The sequence below is a fragment of the Protopterus annectens genome, chromosome 1.part2 (assembly GCF_019279795.1).
Source record: "Protopterus annectens isolate FY-2018-M chromosome 1.part2, PAN1.0, whole genome shotgun sequence".
NCBI lineage: Eukaryota > Metazoa > Chordata > Ceratodontiformes > Protopteridae > Protopterus > Protopterus annectens.
Window position 1 is genome coordinate 1181682043 of NC_056727.1, and position 23225 is coordinate 1181705267.

The following is a 23225-nucleotide window of genomic DNA, read 5'->3' on the forward strand; positions in this document are numbered from 1 at the left end:
AGTTATTGACCTTAGGGCTAGGGTGCGGGTTAAGGTAAGTGCATATGTATGAAAGTGTTTACTGTTTTTTATTTTGTGTTAAATGTATGGTTGAGTTACATGTGTGTGTGTTTTTAGCTGTTTACTTTTGTTTTGGGGGGTAGGATTAGGGTTAAGATAAGTGTGTTTGTGTTTGGAACTGTTTATGTAAATGTACGAGAGTTACTGACCTTAGGGTTAGGGTGCGGGTTAAAATAAGTGCATATGTTTTAAAATGTTTACTGTTTTTTTTCTTTGTTAGATGTATGGTTGGGTTACGTGCATATGTGTATTTAGTTGTTTACTGGTTTTTGGGGAGTATTATTAGAGTTAGGGTATGTGTGTATGTGTTTGGAAGTGTTTAATGTTTTTTTTTGGGGGGGTTGGACTGCGATTTCTTTCCCTAGGATAGAAATCGTTGTTCTGTGGTTTTAGCATTTTCAGCATTCGCTGAATATGTGTCGATGTAACACCGTTCACTTTTTTCGGCGTTCGGTGTTATAATATGAACTCCATTTTTTGGCAGGTTGTCTAGATGTTTGGCTAGAGGTTTCATCCTTTCTATGCAAACTTTTGTTTTTATGGCAAGTTAGTTACATATAATTGAAGCATGATGTTACAAAAATAATACAGAAATTACTGTTTCAGAATCCGTAACCTTCAGACAATTCTTGCTACTGCAAACCCTCAGCCTACCAACTTTATCAGTATTTAAGGGCAATAAAACATGCCTATCATTGTGGCTTTGTTCCACTTTTATTTCTGCCCTTGTTCAGACATCTTGCTGTCAGAGGTTGGGAGTTATGTGTGTGTGTGTAGAGAGTGCATTCAGATGTGCAGTCATGTCCATTTTATGTAAAAGCAAACATAAGAAAACAGGATTATTGAGAATGACCACTGGCAACAGTACCACAAAGCACTTATATTCAAAAAAACTTTGGCACCTCTGCTATACATCCTTCAAGATGTCACTAATATGTGTAGTGTATTCCACATAGCACTGTGACTTCCAGGTATATCAGTTGAAGGACAGTGGGTGTCACTGACATGTATAACAGTTGGCACTGCAGTTATCTGCACATGGCCCTGTCAAAGGCAGCACTGTACCTAGGGCAGTACAAGGCGACTGCCAGGAGAACATGCTGGCCAGATCCAGACAGTATTAACCACACATACACATAATTCATTGACCCCTGCATATTGTAGATGGGCAACATGTTTTCATGTGTATTGGTACAGCCCTGCTAATGTGTGCTATGCTGCTATTTCCCTGCAAACATACATGTTACTGCATTTGTGTGGGTATATGGGGGGGGGCATACCTGTCAACTGTACACATTTACACAGACTGTGCTGATATTTGCTATACATTTTGGTTCCATTTGCCAAACCATTGTGCCCTGTCTTGGGGACTAGAGGCATATCACTATAGAACCCAGGTCAGATTGTACTGGCATACATTTGAGTTTCAGACTTCTTACCCTTCATAGCCTTACTGAAACTGCGGGTCCTGCTGTACTATCTCTTTGTGACTCTGTAGGGGGTTAATTCAACATTGCTACTATTTGAGTGCCTTTACCAGACATTTCTCTGAGGTTTTCTACAGCTGACTTGTTGTGTGGGTGTGAGGTGTGGTTATGGGACCCCCACCCTGACATCCATGCCTGTGAGCTATGACCCCCCAGTTAGTTGTCCCCACACATATACTGCAGTGGGATTTGCCAACTTGGGTACTACTGCATAGTGTGTGGAGGCCAGTTTTGGCCAGACATTTCCTGGTGTCCCACATAGCTGTCAGTTGTGTACTGCTATCCCAGTAGGCCATCCCCATTCCCTTATATGCATGCAGCATTACCATAGATATGCTAGCAGAACATACTATTCCACTCATTTATTGTTAAGAAGACTGCCTTACCTTGTGCTTGCGGCAGTTATGAGGATGGTAATTGAGGGCTGCCTATGTTGGATGCACACAGTACACTGCCTATACATGGTAAGTTACAGGTAATGTGATGTGTGTGTCATCCATTTTACTGTGTGTGGGAGTCAGAGAGAGGTGTCAGTCCCTGGGGTCCCTACAGTGTCAGTATGTGTGCTATGCATTGTCTCTTTGCCAAGGCCTGAACATACTGGGCATGGCTCTGTCTGCTCCTGTGAGTCCCTCTGTGCCTGTGGGGACCTTGGCAATGGTGGTGGGCTGTGTGGCCCTTCTCTGTGCTGTTCCTGCTACAGCTATTTCCACAGGATCATATTGTGTAGCATGGCACATACTATGAACATGTGTGCACATGTGGGTGGAGAGTACTGCAAGGCTCCACCAGATATGTCAAGGCAGAGGAACTGTGACTTGAGCATCCCAAACACATGCTCTATAATGATCCTGCTTTGTGCATGTGCCTCATTATGGCATTCTTGTGTGGGTGTGTGTGCATTTCTGATGGGTGTCATCATGCATGGCTCCATTGCATAGCCAGCATCCCCACCAGATGGCCATACGGGATGCCCCCACTGGCAAATGCCTGATACAAATCCAGATGTGGGAGTTATGATAGCTTCCAGGACTGCCAGCACACACATTCATTATAATGCCCTGGGCATTGCACATGACCTGGCAGTTAATGGAGGGGAATCCCTTGTTGTTTATGTAGACCTTACCCTGTTCACCAGGTCGTGCTTTGATGTAAATGTGCATACAGTCTATGGCACCCAGTACCTCCTGGTATCCTGCAACATGGTGGAAGAGACCCATATTGCTGGTCCTCTCCTCACGGGTGTTGGGGGAGTAAATGTGCTCACCGGCATGTGGTAGCATGGCATTCAGGAATTGGTGGAGTATCCTGGATGCAGATGCCTGTGAGACCCCCATAATGTCCCCAGTAGGTCTTTGGAAAGTACCCATATCTAGAATTCTTAATGCTATACATACCTTGGTATACACTGGAATGGGTTCCCCTTTGTTGGTTTTAGCTCTGAGTTGAGGCCGACACAGCTTGGTGATTTGCTGAAGTATGTCTCTGTCCACCCTGTACTGCTCTACTATCTCCAGATCATGTAGGCCCTGGTAGGTTACCCTGAATCTGAACAATATTCTCCTCCTCCTTGGTCTGTGGCAGTTGTCAGCATTATCCTCCTCTCCACCCTCAGCCTGTAGCACATACTGATGGATTAAAGCAATGGCAACCCCTAACATGTTTCCAGTTAAAATTCTCCTGCATGTATACACCGATGGTGCAGAGTTTGTGGGAAAAACTAGACTGTAAGGTGTCTTCATAGTTAATACTGTTGCACTGCAGATGCTGTCTGTATGATTGGCTGACTATGATACATTCCAGATGCCAGCTATATTACTCAAGGCTTTGACTTGGCCACTGTGAGTGTTTAAGGTATTACTGGTAATTTCTGCATGATTGCCTTTATTCTGCTGTTGTGCTTTTTTTAATTATTTTTTACTTACATCACTTCCCATTTTCAGCTATGCAGCCACCTGCCAGCTGTATTATTGTGTGCTTTGCATGGCCCATTTTGAGTTGTAAGAGTCCCATATTAGTGATTTCTACTTAATTTCTCCTTTATTGTGCTGTTGCGGTTTATTTATTTCTTTTTTTACATCTCCTCCCATTTTCAGCTATGCAGCCACCTGCCAGCTGTATTATTGTGCACTTTGCATGGCCCATTGTGAGTTGCAAGAGTCCCATATTAGTGATTTTTACTTCATTTCTCCTTTATTGTGCTGTTGCCCTTTATTTCTTTTCTTTGGTTACATCCCCTTCCGTTTTCAGCGATGCATCCACCTGCCAGCTGTATTATTGAGTGTTTTCAATGGCCCATTGTGAGTTGCAGAATCCCATATTACTGATTTGTACTGCATTTCTCTTGTTCTGCTATTTCCTTTTTTTGTGCTTTATCCTTCCTGTTTAAGGCCCGGGGTGCACCATCCAAACCTATGTAGCTATTGTAAACAATGCTAAGAAGAAAAGGCTCTTTCCTGGACCCGAACATGCTTACTGTTTCTGTACTTAGGTAAGCACAGCTAAGCTATCTGGGACACATCCCCCCACACTTAGCTGTGCTTAGCTAAGCAGAAACCCAGACAACAGAGCTCAAATGTGGTTACAGCAAGCATGACACATACCCTGTTTATGTTAGTTGCTCCTCCTGCATACACAATGGTGTTAGAGCACCTACACGGTTAGGTGCAGCGTGACACTTAGAAGAATTTTGTGATTCAGTATAAGTCCACTCATTAACATACCACACTACCTTACTCCATAGTTACTGAACTACACAAGAGCCTTCCCCCTTAGCAACCAGTGCTCCCTGCCATTGTTTTGATTCTGCTTGCCATAAAGTATAATGGAAAAATACAGGTTTCCCTTAAAATTGAGTTTTCACATTTTTCCCTCACAATCCCGTTTGCACGGCGCTGCCCTATTCTTAAATGGCCGAGATCAGCCGAAAAATATATTTTATACAAATTAAACAGTTTATTTATTTATTTTTTTATTTATCCATTGGCATGCCTACAGATTAGGGTACATGCTTTTATTGGAGCTGTCATGGCTCCATTTTCATTTTTGCAGAAATGTATTTGGGAAGTAGCTGAATACATTTATGCACCTTACACTGTTCCTGCACAGTTGTCTGCCTGCTTCCTGGATCACTAATTCACTTAATTTGCATGGTTTGCACCAACAAATGAGGTAATTCACATCCTGCATGGGTTTCCATGCAGGAACAGTGTAGGCACGGTTGTACATGTCAAAACGGCACGTTTCTGGATCACTTGGTGGCCATATTATGTGCAGGAATGGCTACACTGTTTCTGCACAGAAATATCGGCTTAATAAATCTCGGGGATACTTAACTCTTACAGTTCAGATGGCTAACTGTTTTTGTTGTTCTACTTCTCCGGCAGAAGTTATGTATTATCTAAAACCTATACATATGAAAATTAGAAATCGATATAAAATAAGGTTTTATTTTTCAGTCAGTGTGTATGATATGCCTGGAAATTTTTACATTTTTATGTCTCTAGTCGCACATCTTAGTGAAACAGACATACATCTTTTGCACAGAAGTTTACTCTCTCTGTCTTTCTCTTCCTTTTATTTACTCAGAAAACATATAACAAATGTAGATATAACTGAAGATCATATGAAAAGCCTTTTCATTTCCCTCTTTTCCTAGTAGAAGTCTTATTTCTATAATAGTCACCCACACTTAAATTCGAATTCAGGATTAGAGCAGGCAGCTTTTCTGTGTTCAATGTTCAATGTTCACTGGTAAGATTTTCATACTCAGGACCAATTATAGACCATCTAAGAGTTTGCCACGACATAATCCAGCATCAAAAAGTCTGTTATTGAACTAAATGTCTACTGATTTCTTAAACAGATGTTAGAATTCTAGCACTTTTAATGTATAAAGGTAGGAAATTCCACAGTCTTCCTGCCCTATATGGAAAACTGAGATCATAATATAAGAATTGCACTGAAAATGTTTTACAAACAAGCAGTTGTTCCTTTTAGTTGCTTTTGTTGGGCAAAGGTAATACCCAAATTAATGACAATAATGTCATTATGAAGACATTTGAATATAACGATTAAATCCCCTCTCAATAACATATACCCAGTAATGTACAGTAATAGATGCTTCAAAAAGCTCCTATTTGAAAGGGGAGAAATTCCTAGTACCCGTATTGTGCATGTTTTTTGCACAAACACCACTTTGTTCAACTGAGCTGAACTGACTGAATAAAAAGAACCACTATATTCTATTATTGTTCTAACAGTAGCTTTGTACAGAAGAATAGGAATGTTTTTATCTATTCAAAACACTTTGCAGGATATTTTTTTCTTAACACATAACATCTTCATAACACTCTTTTCAGATATTTCCCAAATCCCAGGTCAGAATCAATCATAACAAAAACCCCTAATGCATTTAGCTGTTGCAAGAAGATACCTGTGTAATATGTAGTTGGATCTAATGTTGACCCCAGAATGCATTACCATACATTTCGTATCATTAAACGTTATACCCTCTTGATTCTGACTATTGCAAAAGGGTATACAAATAATCTTGTAGCATACCTTGATCAGTGATGATTATTATCATGCTATAATGCACCCTATTTTAGTGTCATCAGCAAATTTGCTGAGCCATATCTTCTCCTGAGTTGGAAAACCAGACATAAATAGGTCAAATAATAAAGGGCTCAAGCAGATCTTTGAGGGACTTGTTTCTTTGGTATATTTTATAAAAAGTATTTTTTAAATCCTTACTAAGCATTTCTTCTTTCTTTTAACCAATCACTCATTAGATAATATAGAGGATTATTTCCAGTTTCTGCATTACCATTAATATCTCATTATGGGGCCCAGTATCAAAAACTTTTGCAATGTCCAAATTTATCATATCTGCTGCCATACCTAGGTGCAAGGCACTAGTGAGATTTTAGTAGAAGCTAATCAGGTTTGTTACACACAAGTGCCCTACAGTAAAATCATGTTAGAAAGTATCTGACCTTTATTCAAGAATATTGCTAAAAAGATGACAAATGGAACATTCATAACATCCTCCAAAGATGCAGGTTAAACAAAATGGCAGATAATTGCCACCCAAGTTGTAGGGATTTCATTTAGGTATAGGTATGACTACTACTTCTTTCCATCTACCTGGCGCATAACCATCTGGGAATGTTTTTTGGTATGGATTGATTGAGCATGGTGTCAGATTAGTCACTATTCCCTTCAAGAGGAAACCATTTTGTCTATCAGGCCAGCTGCTGAGTTTGGCTTGAAAGTGTTTAATGCCTGATCTATATTGTTAGCTGGTATTATTGGGCATTCTCCACTGATCAAGTTATTCAATGATAATGATAAACCAGTGCCTACTTGATTATCAAAAAATCCTTGGTACTTACGTATTATCGCAACCAGATTTTTGAGATAATACGGCTTGCTTCCCAGTGTGTGACTGTAACCATAAAAGTATGCAGAATCACACAGGGAATGTTATCTTTAAAAAAAACACTTTGTTGAGGTAGGAATAGTGTAGTACTTGAAAAATGATTGCTTGTTTGAACCTATGCCGTTTCCCGACATCATGTCAGTCATAGCACATTTCCAAGTCCTGTTATCTGTGCACACAACACAGCAGAAGTATGTGAAATAGAGTAATTACTCTGAATCACAATCACAGCACCTCACTGAATGTAAACAGTTGTGAACAAAGTACTGTGTTTCTTTCTGGCTCGGCCAAAACTCGATCCCAAAAAGACATAAAGTGACAGCAAAGACAAGTTCTCCTTTCAAGCGATGATATTTTGTGGCCGGATGCAAAGAGCCGCAACTGCAGCATATTCCCTTCCCCAGAACTAGCAGCCCAAAAGGGGTAAAAAGCAACTGACAGTTCACACACCATCCAAAAAGGGGGAAAAATATGTAACATCTACAGACACGATTTTAAACACAGATCATAGAGCATAACACTCCGGTGGCCAGCACTGCTGCTTCGCAACCAACTTCCAGAGCCAGCCACTACATTTCTCCTGACATACTGCTCGGGTCCGTCTCAACTCCGATTCACAGGACAGTGCAAAAAGGCATGCAGGTTATACCGTACACTGTCCCAAATCATGACATTAAGGACGACTCATTTGTCCATAATGTCATAATTGTCAGGAATTATCAGAGAATTGGAAGCTGGTTGCAAGAGAATCGCAAACATCTGGTATGTATGAGCATAATCTGACAGCATTGGCTGACAAAGAACGTTCAGTGGACAGCTTTGCCAAGAAGCGACATGCTGCCAGTAAAGAGCAGAAAGAAACAGTATGTTTTTTTAGTTTGTGTTGATAGCCCTCCAGAAAACAACCTGGTTTGGTAAAGAAAACACACTGTTTTCCATTTCAACAACATCAACAAACAGATATAGTGATTGGGAAGCAAGCCCTATTATTGCAAAAATCTGGTTGCGATAATACGTAAGTACCAAATCCTTTAACACAAATATTTACCAACATCTTTGGATCAGAAATAGGGCCATTAATGCCGACTATCATTATACTGGATACAGCATCTTTCTCATAGGATCTTAAATGATTAAATAATGACTTTCTGTTATCCTTGGTATTTTCAGCCAACTTGACTGCATAGTGGCTGTCTGCTTATTAGACTTGTTTATTTTTTTCGTTTAGCAACATTATAACTAGTTCTGCAATTTATACTGGGAACCACTTTCAAATTCCTTCAAAGTTTCTTTTATTTCTTTCTATGAGGAAATAGTCCCTTAGACCAAGAAGGAGGTAAACTATTTCTATTCTCATTAACTTCATTTATAGGCACAAACTTATCAATCAAATTATAAATAAACTCATAAAAATTCCCCATCTATCATATGTAGTTTTCCTGTCCATTGTCAGAAAGTCATTTCATTTTTTATGGCTCTTATGTCAGACCTATAAAATTTCCTTTCAGTTCTTCCCTCTACATAGCATCTATACCATTGCTTAGCAAGCTCCCAAGATACACAATGGCGACCAGATGATCCTTGTTATGGTTTGGTAACACATTTAATATGTTTAACACATTTAAATACATGTCACATATCACTAATCCAGACAATGTCACAATATTACGTTGTCTCGTTGCTTCTGTATGTATTTGTGTATATGTAAATTTAAAGCTATCCTTTGATATACTGTTAGTTTCCATGGACCTGTAAGATAGTACATTCCAGTCGACTCCTACAGCTTTTACATCAAAAGTAATGGAATTATAGCTGTTATTAAAACATATGTTAATAGTTTGAGAAAATTTAATTTCTTAATCTTTCTTTTGATTGGAATGTTTGTAAAAGAGAGTGATGTCCCATTTTGTCTGGTCAGAAATTACCCTAAGTACACACAGCTCAGAATCAGTTATGTGGCAGAGTTATATTTGGAGGCCACATAAATAGACACACCCCTACCTTTCTTGGACAATCTAAAAATGTGATGCCCTGTAAATCCTGGCAGAGGCCACATAAACAGATACACTCCTACCCATGCCAGTGCTGTACTTCTTCTTATCAGTCTGCTAGTGCTGTGTTTGAATGATTCAGTTTTACTCTCCGACCTTTTATTTTTGTCAGCACACAGTCGGAGGACTGTTTAACAATGATGCAAACTTAATAACATTCTTAGCAAAATCATCATTATCTGAGTATGCAAGTATTAAGGTGTCTGCATTTACAGAAAGTTTGAAAACTACCTCAGATGGGGATACATCAAAACTGGAACAGTTATAGCTATTTTTAGGATCACATTTCAAAAATGAATACTTCCCTATTAGTTAGAATGCAATGCTGGCTTAAGTTAAACTGACCTCCAATGTTGATTATTTATTTATTTTATTTATTTTTATTTGTTTACTGGGAGGGTCCCACTGAGCAGGAGGCCTGTTTTCAGTGGAGGCCAGGGAGAAAAGCTTCATATTATACAAAGAACAGATAACAAAACCTTACAGAGAGTATGCATATAGACAATAGTTCTAGAAATACAAACATAGTATAACAATTTTGCAAATTTCAGATAAGTGGTAGTTGGTTAAAAACAACACAACTATAACAGTTTTTACAAATTTCAAATATGTGGTAGCTGGTTAAAACAACACAAGTAGAACAGTTTTTACAAATTTCAGATATGTGGTAGTTGGTTAAAACAACATAAGTATAACAATTTTTAAAAATTTCAGATATGAGGTAGTTGGTTAAAACAACACAAGAATAACAGTTTTTACAAATTTAGATATGTGATAGTTGCTTAAAAACAACACAAGACATGGTGTGTTTAATGATAGTATAATAAAAGTCCTGTAAATTTTGTCATATCATGATGCAAATTCAATATAATTAATAAGTTACGTTTGTATAGGTATAAGAATCACTTTGTGCCTTATGCAAAAGTGCATGTTTGTTTAATAAAAAATCACTTTGCCCCTTGTGCAAAAGTAGTGAAATAGATGGACAGGATTCAATAAAGCCTACACTAAGTGTACATTGTTCTGAGTGAACAGACAACACAGACATAACTCACAGCTTCTTCCTCCTAATTCTAATTTTCCTGCTGATATTCTTGCAGTTTTAAATATTGACAGGGATTCATAAAGGTTACCACAAACTGTAGACTACATGTACACAATGTAATCTTTCTGAGTGACTAGAAAGCATAAAAAAATGTGATAAGAATTTTACTGAATACATATCGTGTACACTTTATTGAATCTGGCCCAGTGTCTTAATGATTTAGCCTTTCAGTGGGATGAGAGTAGGAGAAGATGTTGAGACTAAGCTATTAGAAAATAGTATTTATTTATTTATTTAACATTTGTTTACCAGGGAGTCCGACTGGGCAGTGTTGCCCATTTTTGGCTGAGGCCTGGGAGAAAAGCTCCATACAATATGATTATCTAACAACATACAAAATTCTAGAAAAGAAACATACAAAATTGTCAAAGAACAACACACATAAGCATAAGTAGTACATGAAAAATATACAGAAATATTAAAGACATAGCTATGCATAACATCATTCATCAGATAACTAACTTAATGCATAATACCAAGAACATTGGTATAGATTGTATTACATGCAATTGTAAGCATTTGAAATTATAGGAGGACACTATAGCAATTCATAGTTATGTTTCTAGATAGGAGGGTGTTTTGGAGATCGAGTGTGTTTGAAGGAGTTAGCCTGGGGCAGAGCATGTGCTTAGATACTGGGATCAAGAGGAGGACTGGATGATTGGGGGAGATGTGGTGAGTGATATTCCAGGGGAGGAGGTGGGTAGTCATCCAGGGGAGGAGCAGGAGCATAACCAGATGTTGTTTAAGTGATTTTTGAAGAGAGTTTTGAATTTTTTTGTGTTTGTGGTATTTACAAATAGTTTTCGGATGGAGTTCCAGATTTTTGATATTTTGTGCGAGAAAAGGGATTCACAAAAGCTGTTTTGGCTTTCATGATGATTAGTAGTATAATTTATCAGAGGATCTCAAAGTTCTATTGTTGGTATATGTCTGTACTAGGTCTTTGAGAGCTGGGCAGTTTTCTGGTTGATGAATGATAGAGTGGGTGATGGTTAGCTGGTTTAGGTGGAGGAGGATGGGAAGTTCAGTCCAGTTTAGTTCTTGTACAGTGGTGCAGTGATGGGGTCTATTTGGATGGTCAAGGGCAAATCTTGGCATTTTGAAATAGTAGGCTTCCCGTTTGTTTATGTTTTTTTTAAGATTAGTAAAGATGGGGCAGGCATAAAGTAGGGTGGAGAGGAGATGTGCTCTGGCTGTGGCCTGTCTGGAGGTATTTGTGAGGAATGGTTTTGCTCTATAGAGAGCTCCAAGTTTAATATGCACCTTTTTAATGGTTAAAGCCAAATGTTTATCGAATGTTATTGATTTATTGATCATTACACCAAGAAGTTTAGTATGTTCTACTGGTTCTATTTTGGCATTGTCAGATGAAAACATACAGAAAATGAATTGGGTTCCTTGTGATTTGTCTTTAGTAAATAACATCAGTTTAGATTTGTTTGGGTTGAGCATTAGTGGATGAGTAGAAAGGTATTGTTCTATGACTAGGAAGGATTTCTGTGTTATTTCCTAGAGTTCGGGGAGAGTTGGGGCTGAGCATATAAGGTTGAAGTTATCAGTGTATTGAATAATGGCCACCTTGCTAGTAGCAGTCAGTAATTTATTGCTGAATATGGAGAAGAGTAGCTGACCAAATATTGACCCTTGAGGGACACCCACTGAGATGGGAAGAAGGGGAGAGAGTGAGTGTTGTCACTTAACTGCTTGTTGGCAGACAGTTAAGTAGCTACGGAACCAGGCTAGTGCTGTTTGGGGAAGGTTTATGGAAGCTAGTTCATTTAGTAGTTTTTGATGATATATAGGCTTTTGACATGACAAGGAAAATGGAAGATACTAACTGGCCATTGTTTTTAAGCTGGTTAATGGTATTGGTAAACAAATTAAGGCTGTTGTGCTATGCTTTGGCCTGAAACCATGTTGAGAGTTTGAAAGAAGGTTGTTCTGTAGTAGGTAGTCTAGGAGTTGTTTGTCAATACAATTGAGGATTTTTGCTAATGCGGGTAGAATGGCTATGGGTCAGTAGTTAGATAACTCTGTTAGGGGCTGCCTTTATGCAAAGGTATGATATGAGATATTTTCCACTGTTTAGGTATGTATTGTTCTGTGATAGATCAATTTATTAGAATGGAGATGGTATATATCAGAAATTCATTGGGCAAGTCAGCAGCTAGATCAGTATGCTTTAGCTTGTTAATAAGCAGTTTTATTGTATTGGTTTGAACTGTACTGATAGTGAAAGAGCTGAGGTTTGGAAAGGCTCCTAAAGGTAGTGTTAGGGGTGTGCTGTTCTCCTGATTAACTAGATATAGTATACAATTGATGAAATGGAAGTTAAATTGGGATGCAGAGGAGTTAGGGGTGGTGGGTGATGGGGTAGTAGTTTGACCTGGGTTTAGAAGTTGTTGTATAGTTCCCCAAAATTTCTGAGGGTTGTTTTTGTATTTTTGTTGTAGTGAGTTATAGCAATTTTTTTGTCATTTTTGATTTTGCTTTTGGCCTGTTTTCTCATTTGTCTGTAGGTAAGCAGGGAGAGTTGTGATTCGGTATCCTGATATTGGGACTAGGCTTTATCTCTCTTTCTGAGCAGTTGTTTTATCTCCTGGGAAAGCCATGGAAGTTGCTTCACTTTAACTCATGTTTTCCTTGGGGCAAGGTTATTTAGAATTTTGAGGAAAGTTTGATTGAATAGGTGTACTGCTGAGTCTTGTGGGAGTTGTTTTAAAGGTGCCTAGTTGTATTGTTGTAGTAAGGTTTTGAATAGATTGGAACAAAAGTCTCTTTTACTCCATATGTGTTTATAAATTATAGGTTTTGGAGTGCTAGATTGGTGACAGGCTAGGTAGGTGGATATGTGGTCACTTAGCCTGTCTGGAAAGTGGCCTGCATGTTGGTAGATGTTAGGCTTATTAGTCAAGGTTCAGTTGAGAATAGCTTATTTTGTTATTTCTTTGTCAACTTTAGTTGGGGAAGTTATCATCTGGGAGAACTCAAACAAGTTGATAAAATTTGATGAATTTTGGGAAATGCAGGTATTCCAGTCCAAATTAAAATCTCCCATGATAATGGTCTCTTGGTTTAATGTGGTTGCTAACCAACCAAGTAGTTTTTCAGTTTTGGACTGGTTATTACCTGGTGGAATGTAGATAGTGATCATTTTTAAGTGATTGTTAGTGCTGAGTTCTAAGCAAGAAATTAGTAATTCGAGGTCTGAGGGATTTGGTGGGTTATGGTTGAGGTGTACAATGTTTAACGAGTTTCCATCCATTATAGCTATTTCTCCTCCTCATTTATGTAGTCTGTCACTTCTGAGTATGTTATAGTCTTGTGGAAGGATGTTGGTGTCTTTTATGTGTGGTTTAAGCCATGTTTCAGTTAGTGTAACAATATCAGGGGAGTATAAGGTGAGGGTTTAATAATTTTCATGAATCTTATTTGGTAAGTTAATATCTTTTGTAGATATTATGCCTTTTGTCCCAATTGCCTAGCTGCTTTTGTCACTTACTGAGCTATGATCAGAGTTATTAATGTCAGATGAATCCATTTGAACACTAAAGTCACCATAACACATAGATCTGATGTTCTTTTCATTCTTTTTCGTATAGGAGTTTGGATCTGATCCACGGATCTGACTCAGCCTCTTATTTCAGACTTCAGTTCCAGCTGTCAAGCTACTCCCTCTACCCATAATGTACTATTGCATCCCCAAAGCCTCAGATCTCTTTTGGTGTCATTGCAAACAGACACAGGTTTCCAAGCTCTTCAGCTATTATTGGTCTTGTGAGTGATAAAAGCTTTATTGATATCTTCTTTTTCTTCTTTATTAATATTAATGTATCCTCTTACTGGCATTAGGGCATTTCCTTCCTTTCTTCTTTATAATACCTTTTTTGGTAGTGCTTATCATTGATGGTAATTTCTTTACCCGGTTTTTAGGGTATTTTCTTGTGTACCATAGCTGGTAGCAGACCTCTCTTGATACTTCTATACTTCTATTAAAAAAAAACTATTATCTCTTTTTTTCTTTCTTTTTTTTTTTTTGCTTGTGTCTTTTTGTAATTTTTTCCTTTTACACTCTGTGGGTTTTTATATAGTGATGTCTGAAAATCCCATGGATTTCAAAAAGTGCAGTTCTTATGGGCACAAAATTCAGAATTCAGATGCCCACAAAGAGTGCGTGTATTGTCTAGGGGCTGATCACTTAGATACACCTGCAAAATATGCTCTACATTCAATCCTAGGGCTTTAATAGATCAACGCAATAAATTGATCTTAAGAGGTCTTTTTCCTTCCACTTCTACTTCAGGGGCTCACACCCCTTGCAAACAGAGCAAGTCAGCTCCTTTGGAGCATAGGAAGTGTTCCCCTCCAAAGTCCTCCATATCTTCTTCAGAACATCCCACAAAGATTAAGAAATTATCAGATCCTGTGTTGTCAGATCCTAAGACTCATAAATCGGATCCAACAAATTTGGATCCTAAGACTTCCATAATTATTGTTAGTCCAACAATACTCTAGAGTTAACAATAAAGCCAACATCACCTACCCCGCCTTCTAGGTTACTTCACACCTCAAAGAAGCACTCAAGGCCTCCTTTTCCTCATCCTCTAGGTGTTCCAGGAGCATATCAGAAACAGCCATTGATTGGATGATGCATAAGTTTCTCAGAGCTAAGATCCAGACGGGTGTCTTACCACCGCCATCTTTTGTCAGATCTGTGTGTATGCCAACAACTTCTAAAGCTACTTCTTTCCTTCTCCAACCCTCCTGTGGTTCTGGAGCCCCAAGATCCAAGATCCCAGAGAAGTCTGGTGTTAGATCCAAGGAAAGCTTCTTCATCCACTCTGACTATATCCTTGGCTAGTTCTGCTCCCATACTATCAGATCAGAATGACTCTCAGAGCCAAAGTGATGGGGTTGGATCTAAGGGGGTAGGTTCAGCTCTGATTTTGTCAGATCCATCCCGTCTTCTCACAGCTTCAGCCCTGGATAGTTCAGATCTTGTTCCACCCCCGGTGCACAGATCTGAGGGGGGCCTAGGCCTGCTTTCATTAGAGGTTTCTGCTCCAAGGAGGCTGGTCAGGGTCTCTCTGGGTCCAGCTGTTCTTGAGGTGGTGGAAAGGTTTTTTTTCTCTCCGCAGAGAAACCCCCTCTCATGCCACAAATCCTACTTCTCCCCCCCCCCCCTTAGTTCCTAGCTTTGAGTCACTCAGGGTTATTCCACGGAGAGAGAAAGAACCAATAAGTGACCAGCCAGTTCCAGTAGAAGAACTTCCCCCTCTTCCGATACCTCATCTGAACATCCCACAGAGGAGGTTCATTGGAAGAGGAGATGTAAAAGGAGACACATTGACTCACTTTTGGAGTCCCTCATGGAGGATACTGACTTTGATGAAGAAGAGGGGTCCCCAGATCACCACCAGATGACATCTCCTTTTGAGATATTCTAGAGATCCTGAAACAGAAAAGTGGCTGGTCTTCCAAAAAATATTCACCAGAAGAATCAGTGTTTTTGGAGGGTTTTGGTTCTGGCCCATCTAAGTCTTGGATCACCCTGCTTTAGTTATCCATTGGGGTTGGAAGGAACCAGATGCCATCAAACCCATTCCTAAAAGACCTGGCAAGTTTTTGTCCCCACTGTCCAACAGACCACACTGGAGAAAGAGCTACTGGAAAAGAGCTATGCTGTCCATCCACCTAACAGGGAGTCTAGAACATAGAGCAGGTTTGGAAAGTGAGTTATTTCCTCAGCAACCTTTGTCCTGAGGTCGATAAATTACCTGGCATATTTCACTTGTCTTCAGAGAGATTTGATAAAGGATCTTCCAAATACTCTGTTATAGTCAATGCCTGCGGAGGATTTCGAATGAACTTCCTGTCAACTGGCCACTCTTTTGTCCATATCCAATGCTTCAATGAGGTTGATCTTTCACACAGCTGATTCAGGTATTGCCATAAGATAACATGTCTGGATGCAGCTTTGCGACTTTGTGGAATCCTTTAGACATCTTTTATTACTGCCACATTTGATGGCACTTCTTTGTATGGGCCATCAGTAAAAGAGATGTTTGCCTGCATTGAACAAGATGGAAAGACTCTCTCTGCCATAGGAATCAATTTTTTTACTCCTCAATTAAACATTTCTAGGAATCAGAGAGGCGGCAAGAAGGTGTGCTTATGAAAATCTCAGGCACCTTTCCAAGATCCATGTGGCGACAATTCCTCCAGAGGCAGAGGAGGAAATTTCAATGGCGGACATCACTCTAGAGGCAGAGGAGGTCCACAGAATCAAGGCTTTAGATATTCTTTTTTGGATAGGCCCTTTCAGTGCTCCTGAAGTACTGCCCGACTGTCCAACTCTGGAGGGAGTTGGAGTCATTTATCTTTGCACCCAGACACCCGGATAAGTGTTACATAAGATACATGGGTGCTGAGCATAATATCCAGGGATTATTACATACCATTTCCCTTATTCTACCTCACAAAAGGAATAAAAGTCCCAACATTCTACCCAGTCAGCGGAAGGCAGCAGCACAAGAAATGCAAAAGCTGCTAGACAAAAGAGTCATTCAGTAACTCCCTCCAGACCAGATAGGATTTGGAACTTATTTATACTTCTTTTTAGTGCCAAGGAAAATAGGGGACCTCTGACCCATTTTGCATCTAAGCAACTTAAACCAGTGCATAAAGAAAGCAAAGTTCCAAATGGTCATGTTCCATTCCATTCTACTTTTTCTACACAAAGAAGATTGGATGTACCTTATAGATATTTAGGATGCATACTATCATATCAAAATAGAAAGACAATTTAGAAGATATCCTCACTTCCATCTGAGAACCAGTCATTACCAGTTCAGAGCCCTACCCTATGAACTCACCACAGTCCTGAGGGTGTTTAACAAATGCATGGCAGTAGTGGCAGCTCACTTGAGACTAAAGGAATTCTAGGTGTTTCCATATCTAGACAACTTGTTCCTCACAACCCCATCCAAGTATCAGCTTCTACTTGCCAGGAGCCATTTACTCCAGATTTGAAATTTATGTGCATAACAATATATCATGCCAAGTCAAACCTGACACCAGTCCAGAGCCTGGAGTTCACTGGTGCTGCTCTAGATATGACAAAACAGATAACCTCATTACCTTCTTATCATATCTGCACTATAAGGAGTAAGGTCCATTTTCTCCTTGCTCATTCAGCTTCTCCAGCAAGAACAGTTCTGCAGGCATTAGGTTCACTGGCAGTGGCCATTGTACTGCTTCCTTTGGCATGCTTCTTTATGTGGGATCTATAATGGACTTTAGTTGTACAATGGTCCATTCTATATCAACCACTTTCCAGTCAGGCTCACCCACGTTTGCAAATAATACATCTGATGTTGGGTTCAATTGGATGACTTACTTCCAGGAAGACCCTTGTTCTACCAGCCTAAACAGCCACAGTGACTAAGGATGCTTCTCAATTGGAGTGGGGGGCATTTCATGCGAAGAATGGTCCAAGGCACATGGTGTCCCCAAGAGACCAAGGTGCATATCAATGTCATGGAGATGAGAGCAGTCCTATTAGCATTGCAGGCATTTCAAGATGCTCTTCCTTTGGAGACTATTGCAGTTCAGACTGACAACATGTCTATAAAAAAATTTTTCTGGGTGATTCTCCAGCTACCGAATACATAGTTGAATTGCTTCATTTTTCATTAATTCACAACTACTTTGAATTTAATAATACCTTATACCACCAACTACAAGGTACTGCTATGGGGGCTGCTTTTGCCCCCATGTATGCGAATCTTGTTATGGGATTGTTTGAATTAGAGGTCATTTACAAACACAATTTTTTTCATAGGCATGTTATAAAATATTTTAGATATGTGGATGATTTAATTTTCTTAGTAGATAATAATAATGTTTCTGTTATTCAAAGGTTTATTGCTGATTTGAATAACAATAGGTTTAGTTTACAGTTTGATGGTATAAAAATAGATACACGTGTCCCTTTCTTGGATGTAATATTGGACATCTCAGATGGTTCAAATTTGGTTACTTCCTTAAATAGGAAATTTGATGGGGGGTTCCAGTATGTACATGGAACTAGTGGTCATCCCCCCATACGCTTAAAGCTCTTCCATATAGTGAAATGTTAAGAATATATAGATTATGTAATAAACCTCAGGTGTTTAAGAAAGAATTGGATTTAATGGTAGAATCTTTCCTTTACAGAGGTTATAGTCAAAAAACATTAGAAGATAGTTACAAGCATGTACAATGTGGTACTAAACAAAATACCTCTCAGTTTTATAACATGTATAGAGATGGTGATAAAATAAATAGTGTGTCTGAGCATGGGAAAGAGACTGTATATTTTGTTACTACTTTTGGGGACTTTACTACAGAGTTTATAGAAATTGTTTTAAAATTTTGGAATTATTTAGGTTCCTTAAGTAGTGTTTCAACATGGTTAAATTAAAATTTGAAATTTTCTTTTCGTAGAGGTAAAAACCTTAAAGATTTTTTAGTTAAAAGTAGATTTAGGTATTTACCTGATGCCGTCTATCAGACTGTAAGTAAGATAGGTACATATCCTTGTGGAAAATGCAAGGCATGTAATTTTATTGTACCATATTTTACACATATTAATAGTATTAAATTTAATAGTAAACAGTTTTTTCAGTGTAACTCTGTTGGAGTTATATATGCATTGAGGTGTCCATGTCAAAAAGTTTATATTGGGGAAACCAAGAGAGCATTTAAGGTGAGGCTCTTAGAGCATATAAAAGACATTGAAAATGGTAGGGAAGAAAGTCCTGTTGCCATGCATTTTTTGCAGTTTCATAATGGCAACAGTAGTTATCTTAAAGGCACTATTTTGGAACAAGTTAATGCTTCTGAACATTGTAATGTTAAGTCTCTTTTGCTGTATAAAGAGGCTGTGTATATTTTAAAGTTTAAAACTATGTCTCCTTTAGGTTTAAATGTTGATTTTAATTGGAAAGTGCTGTTTAATTGATCTCAATTTTTATGTACTAATTGATTGATTGATACTACACTGCTGTATATATTTGCTGCTGTTTTTTATGATTCATTCTCCTTGAAGGCTTTGGCCGAGACGTCAGAGAGAGTTTGTAATAAACTATTTTCTGTGGATTTTTGCTGTTGTTCTTCATCGACAACATGTCTATAGTCTGGTACATCAACAAACAAGGAGGAACTCGATCTTATCCCCCTTGTAGAGGCCATGAGAGTATGAGAATGGGCAATCTTATCAGACTGCTTTTTAATTGCGATGCACATTTTGGGGAAACCCATCATGCTAGCAGAGAGGCTAAGCAGATCCATTTTGATGCCACATGAGTGATCTTTCAATCAATCTGTGGCAGAGAAGATTTTCTGACAATGGGGCTGACCTTATTGCAACCTGTTTGCCATTCCTCTCAACAACAAGTGCAGTGAGTACTTCGCTCTGATTCCCCTTAGGAGGAGTCACCCGGAGATGCTGTAGTTCATGTTTGGCCCTCGGGCTTCCTTTAAGCATAGCGCTCCTTTTCCCTGGATTCCAAAATTTTTACAAAAAGCAGCAGGCTGAAGTGCTCAGTAATCCTCATTGCCAACTTCTGGCCTTGGCAAGTATGGTACCCCTTTCTATGGTCTCATGTTCATTATCCTCCATGGATACTGGAGCCAACTCTGGATCTCCTGTCACAGCCATCAGAGAGCCAACATCCCAATATTTGAGCCCTAAGACTAACTGCATGGTTTCTCCACTTCCAGTAACAGAAAGCCCAGGCTTTTTTCTCCTGTTCGTGATATTATTTTGGCTTTTCAAAAAGAATCTACCAAAAAAGTATACAAAAGTAAATGGAAATGACTCTCCCTTTGGTCTTTAAATAAAGGCATTGATCCTTTTCCTGCCCCAGTACCTAAGAGTCTCCAATTCTTGACAACACTTTTTGAGAAAGGAGCTAGTTTCTCTACAATTAAACTTCAGCTGGCAGCAATTTCCAATTTTCACATGGGGAACAAACATATTTCTCTGGCTTCATCCAAGCTATGTAAATCTTTCATGAAAGGATTTTTTTTTCTAAGACCTCCTGTAAAAGATGCCTCACCACCTTGGGATCTGTCAGTTGTACTACAAGGCCTAACACAGACACATTTTGGGCCTTCAGCTAAATCTGACCTGAAGTTTCTATCATGGAAAACAGTTTTCTTAGTAGATAGTTGAACTCCAGGCTATCTCTTCAAAATCTCCTTGCATAATTTTCCATAAGGATAGGATTTCCTTACGGACTAACCCTTCCTTTTTACTTAAAGTGTCCTCTGACAATAACATTAACCAATCTATCCATTTACCAGTTTTCTTTCCAAGTTTTTCTAATAAAGGAAAACGCACACTGCCTCTTCTTGATGTGCACAGACAATTACGTTTCTACCTTCACAGGATAAGACAATTCAGAAAATCAGACCAACTCTTTGTTTCCTTTTTCCAAAATTACTAGGTTATTCACTATCCAAAGGTACTCTTGCAAAATGGATAACAAATTGTATTTTGTGTATTTATTCTCAGAAAGACATGACATTATCTAAACCTCCCAAGGCTCATTCAACCATATTCATAGCCACATCATCAGTTTTCTGGTCATCACCAATCATATCTAACCTTCTGTGATTGATTCCTATAATTATTATGAAATATTGTAGGTACCTTACAACTTATCCCCTTTTAACATTAGCTTCTGTTGCATTCATGACCATTTGATAGCAGTTTACACAGAGTCAAGTTATTTTTCCTGCATACATTTTGTATGCAAATTTTGTATTCATGAAATAATCAAGTTACAGCTCAGTATGTGGCATTTTGTCAGTCAAAGGAACATATTAGCATTTGTATGTTATATTTTCATTGTCTGGCAAGGTCTTAAAGCAGGCATCATGTTTTAATTTTTGAAGTCATCGTGAATGCAATGAATAATTCATTTACTAGGGACCACAGACTGAAACTTCTGCAAATGCAGGGGACATTATCACATGATATTTTAATAATCTGAGGCCTCAATATTCTGTTTAGGCTTCTAATGTAAAACCAGGCAAAACATATCTTCTTACTTCATCAGATATAACTGATAAATATTTATAATTGGTTGATATCTTTTTTAGAAACCAAGATTGGCCCAAATGGATGTTGATCTGATCAGAGCCATATGAATCTTTATAAGACTTAATGGATATAGTTTATCTGTTTCCCTGATTTCATTGTGTAATCAGTGCAGTCCATGCAATACAACACTTTACCATATACCAGCAGGTTTATATCTGAACATAAAACAACAGGCCACTTCATAATTTGCTGGTTTTATAAAAGAATGAAGAGAAGCCAGTCAATACACAAATGATGATCTCTGCAGACACCATTATCTAATGCTGTATTTCATTAAGACTCACTAGCATCTTATTCACATCTGGCTTATCTACTTTTCACCCAATGAATGCCAAGGTAGGCTCCAGCTCATTTTACCCTGAAATGGAATAATTAAATAATTAGAGAATAAATGAGCAGGCATTTGCCACTGTTGAATATTAGCTTGCAGAGCACTGTTAATGCTGTATTAAATTGCAATGGAGTGAAAGGAATAGTAGAAGTATGAAATGGCTTACGAAACAGCACATCAAACATTATGGATTTACAGTTACGGAAATTAAATCAAAACATCCATTTACATGCGCATTTGTGGAATAGATATAAGACAGACCATGCTACCTGTATTTTACTCACCTATTTCTCATTACTAGATATGGCAGAATATTGCTTGGCAAAAATCAGGAGAATTTCATTCTATGCTGCTTATCAGTAACAATCTATTCTGTTTACATGATTGCATGGTAGACTTATTATAACCTCTAGATGCTGTATTTTCTGGTCAATGAATACTTAAATCATGTAAAATAAACTGAAATATTCATGTTGCCTATATTTATTTATTTCCTCCCACTGACAGGTATCCAACTCCTGAGAATACTTAAGTGTACTGTTTCTCCAGGTGAGCAATAGAATATATGCAAGATCTAAATTTTTATGGTGGTCTGTAACATTCAGATGCTACTATTGCAATTATTTGTAATTATCTAAGTAAAATACTCTGATGCCTATATGTGCAAAATAATAATACTGTCAGTCATGTAAAAAAAGAAAGTTCCTAGTGATCACATATGGCTCTTTGTTCTATTGGGTACCACAATACAATGCTATTTTGTGACAGAATTCAGTTATTAAAATATTATGTATGACTATTGCATTTAAACACAACCACAAAATTGTTTAGCCTCATGCATTTGCGTATTATTGTTAATGTGTAATTCAAATAACTATAAAGGTTTAAATTGATTGACTGTGCCTTTGCAAATTGTCCAGTATTCATTTTAAATGCTACAATGAAGCAAAACAGATTAAAGACAAACTACCTTGAAATGATACAATAGATCTCTTAAATATAAACTGATAATCTGAGTTTTGAAAAATAATAATGTGCATTTACCCCACCCCCGGTAGAAATGCAGTCACAGTAGATGTACTTAAGGTAACTGGATTTAAAATACATGTATGTCATGTGATGATGCTAGTGGTGTAAGCTGACCTTTTAGAAGGAAAGTGGTAATTTTGCTTTTGACTGCATTGGAGTCTCTTGAGCCAATTGACACATAACAAGTTTTTGTGCTGAATGTACCCTCTGTAAATTTAATACATTAATATAATAAAGTTTTGTCAAATACTACAGAGAGTAAGGTTGTTAAAACTTTACATGAGAAAGTAATAGAGACTTAAACAGCTCATGTTGGGCTTGTGGAAGTAGCATTAATCATTCAAGCCTTGCATTTTCAGGACTTTGAGTCAGCAGTATGTGATTATCAAAGGGAAGTTGCATTGCTGTAGTTCAGGGTACAAGAATGAGAGAACTGCTATTACATAAAAATTAATCGAAAGTAAAGGGACTGAAAGAAACTACTAAATAGACTGACATGCTTTTATAAATATAATGAAATGCTGCATTGGTGGCAAACAACCAACTATAAAATATAAAAATAAT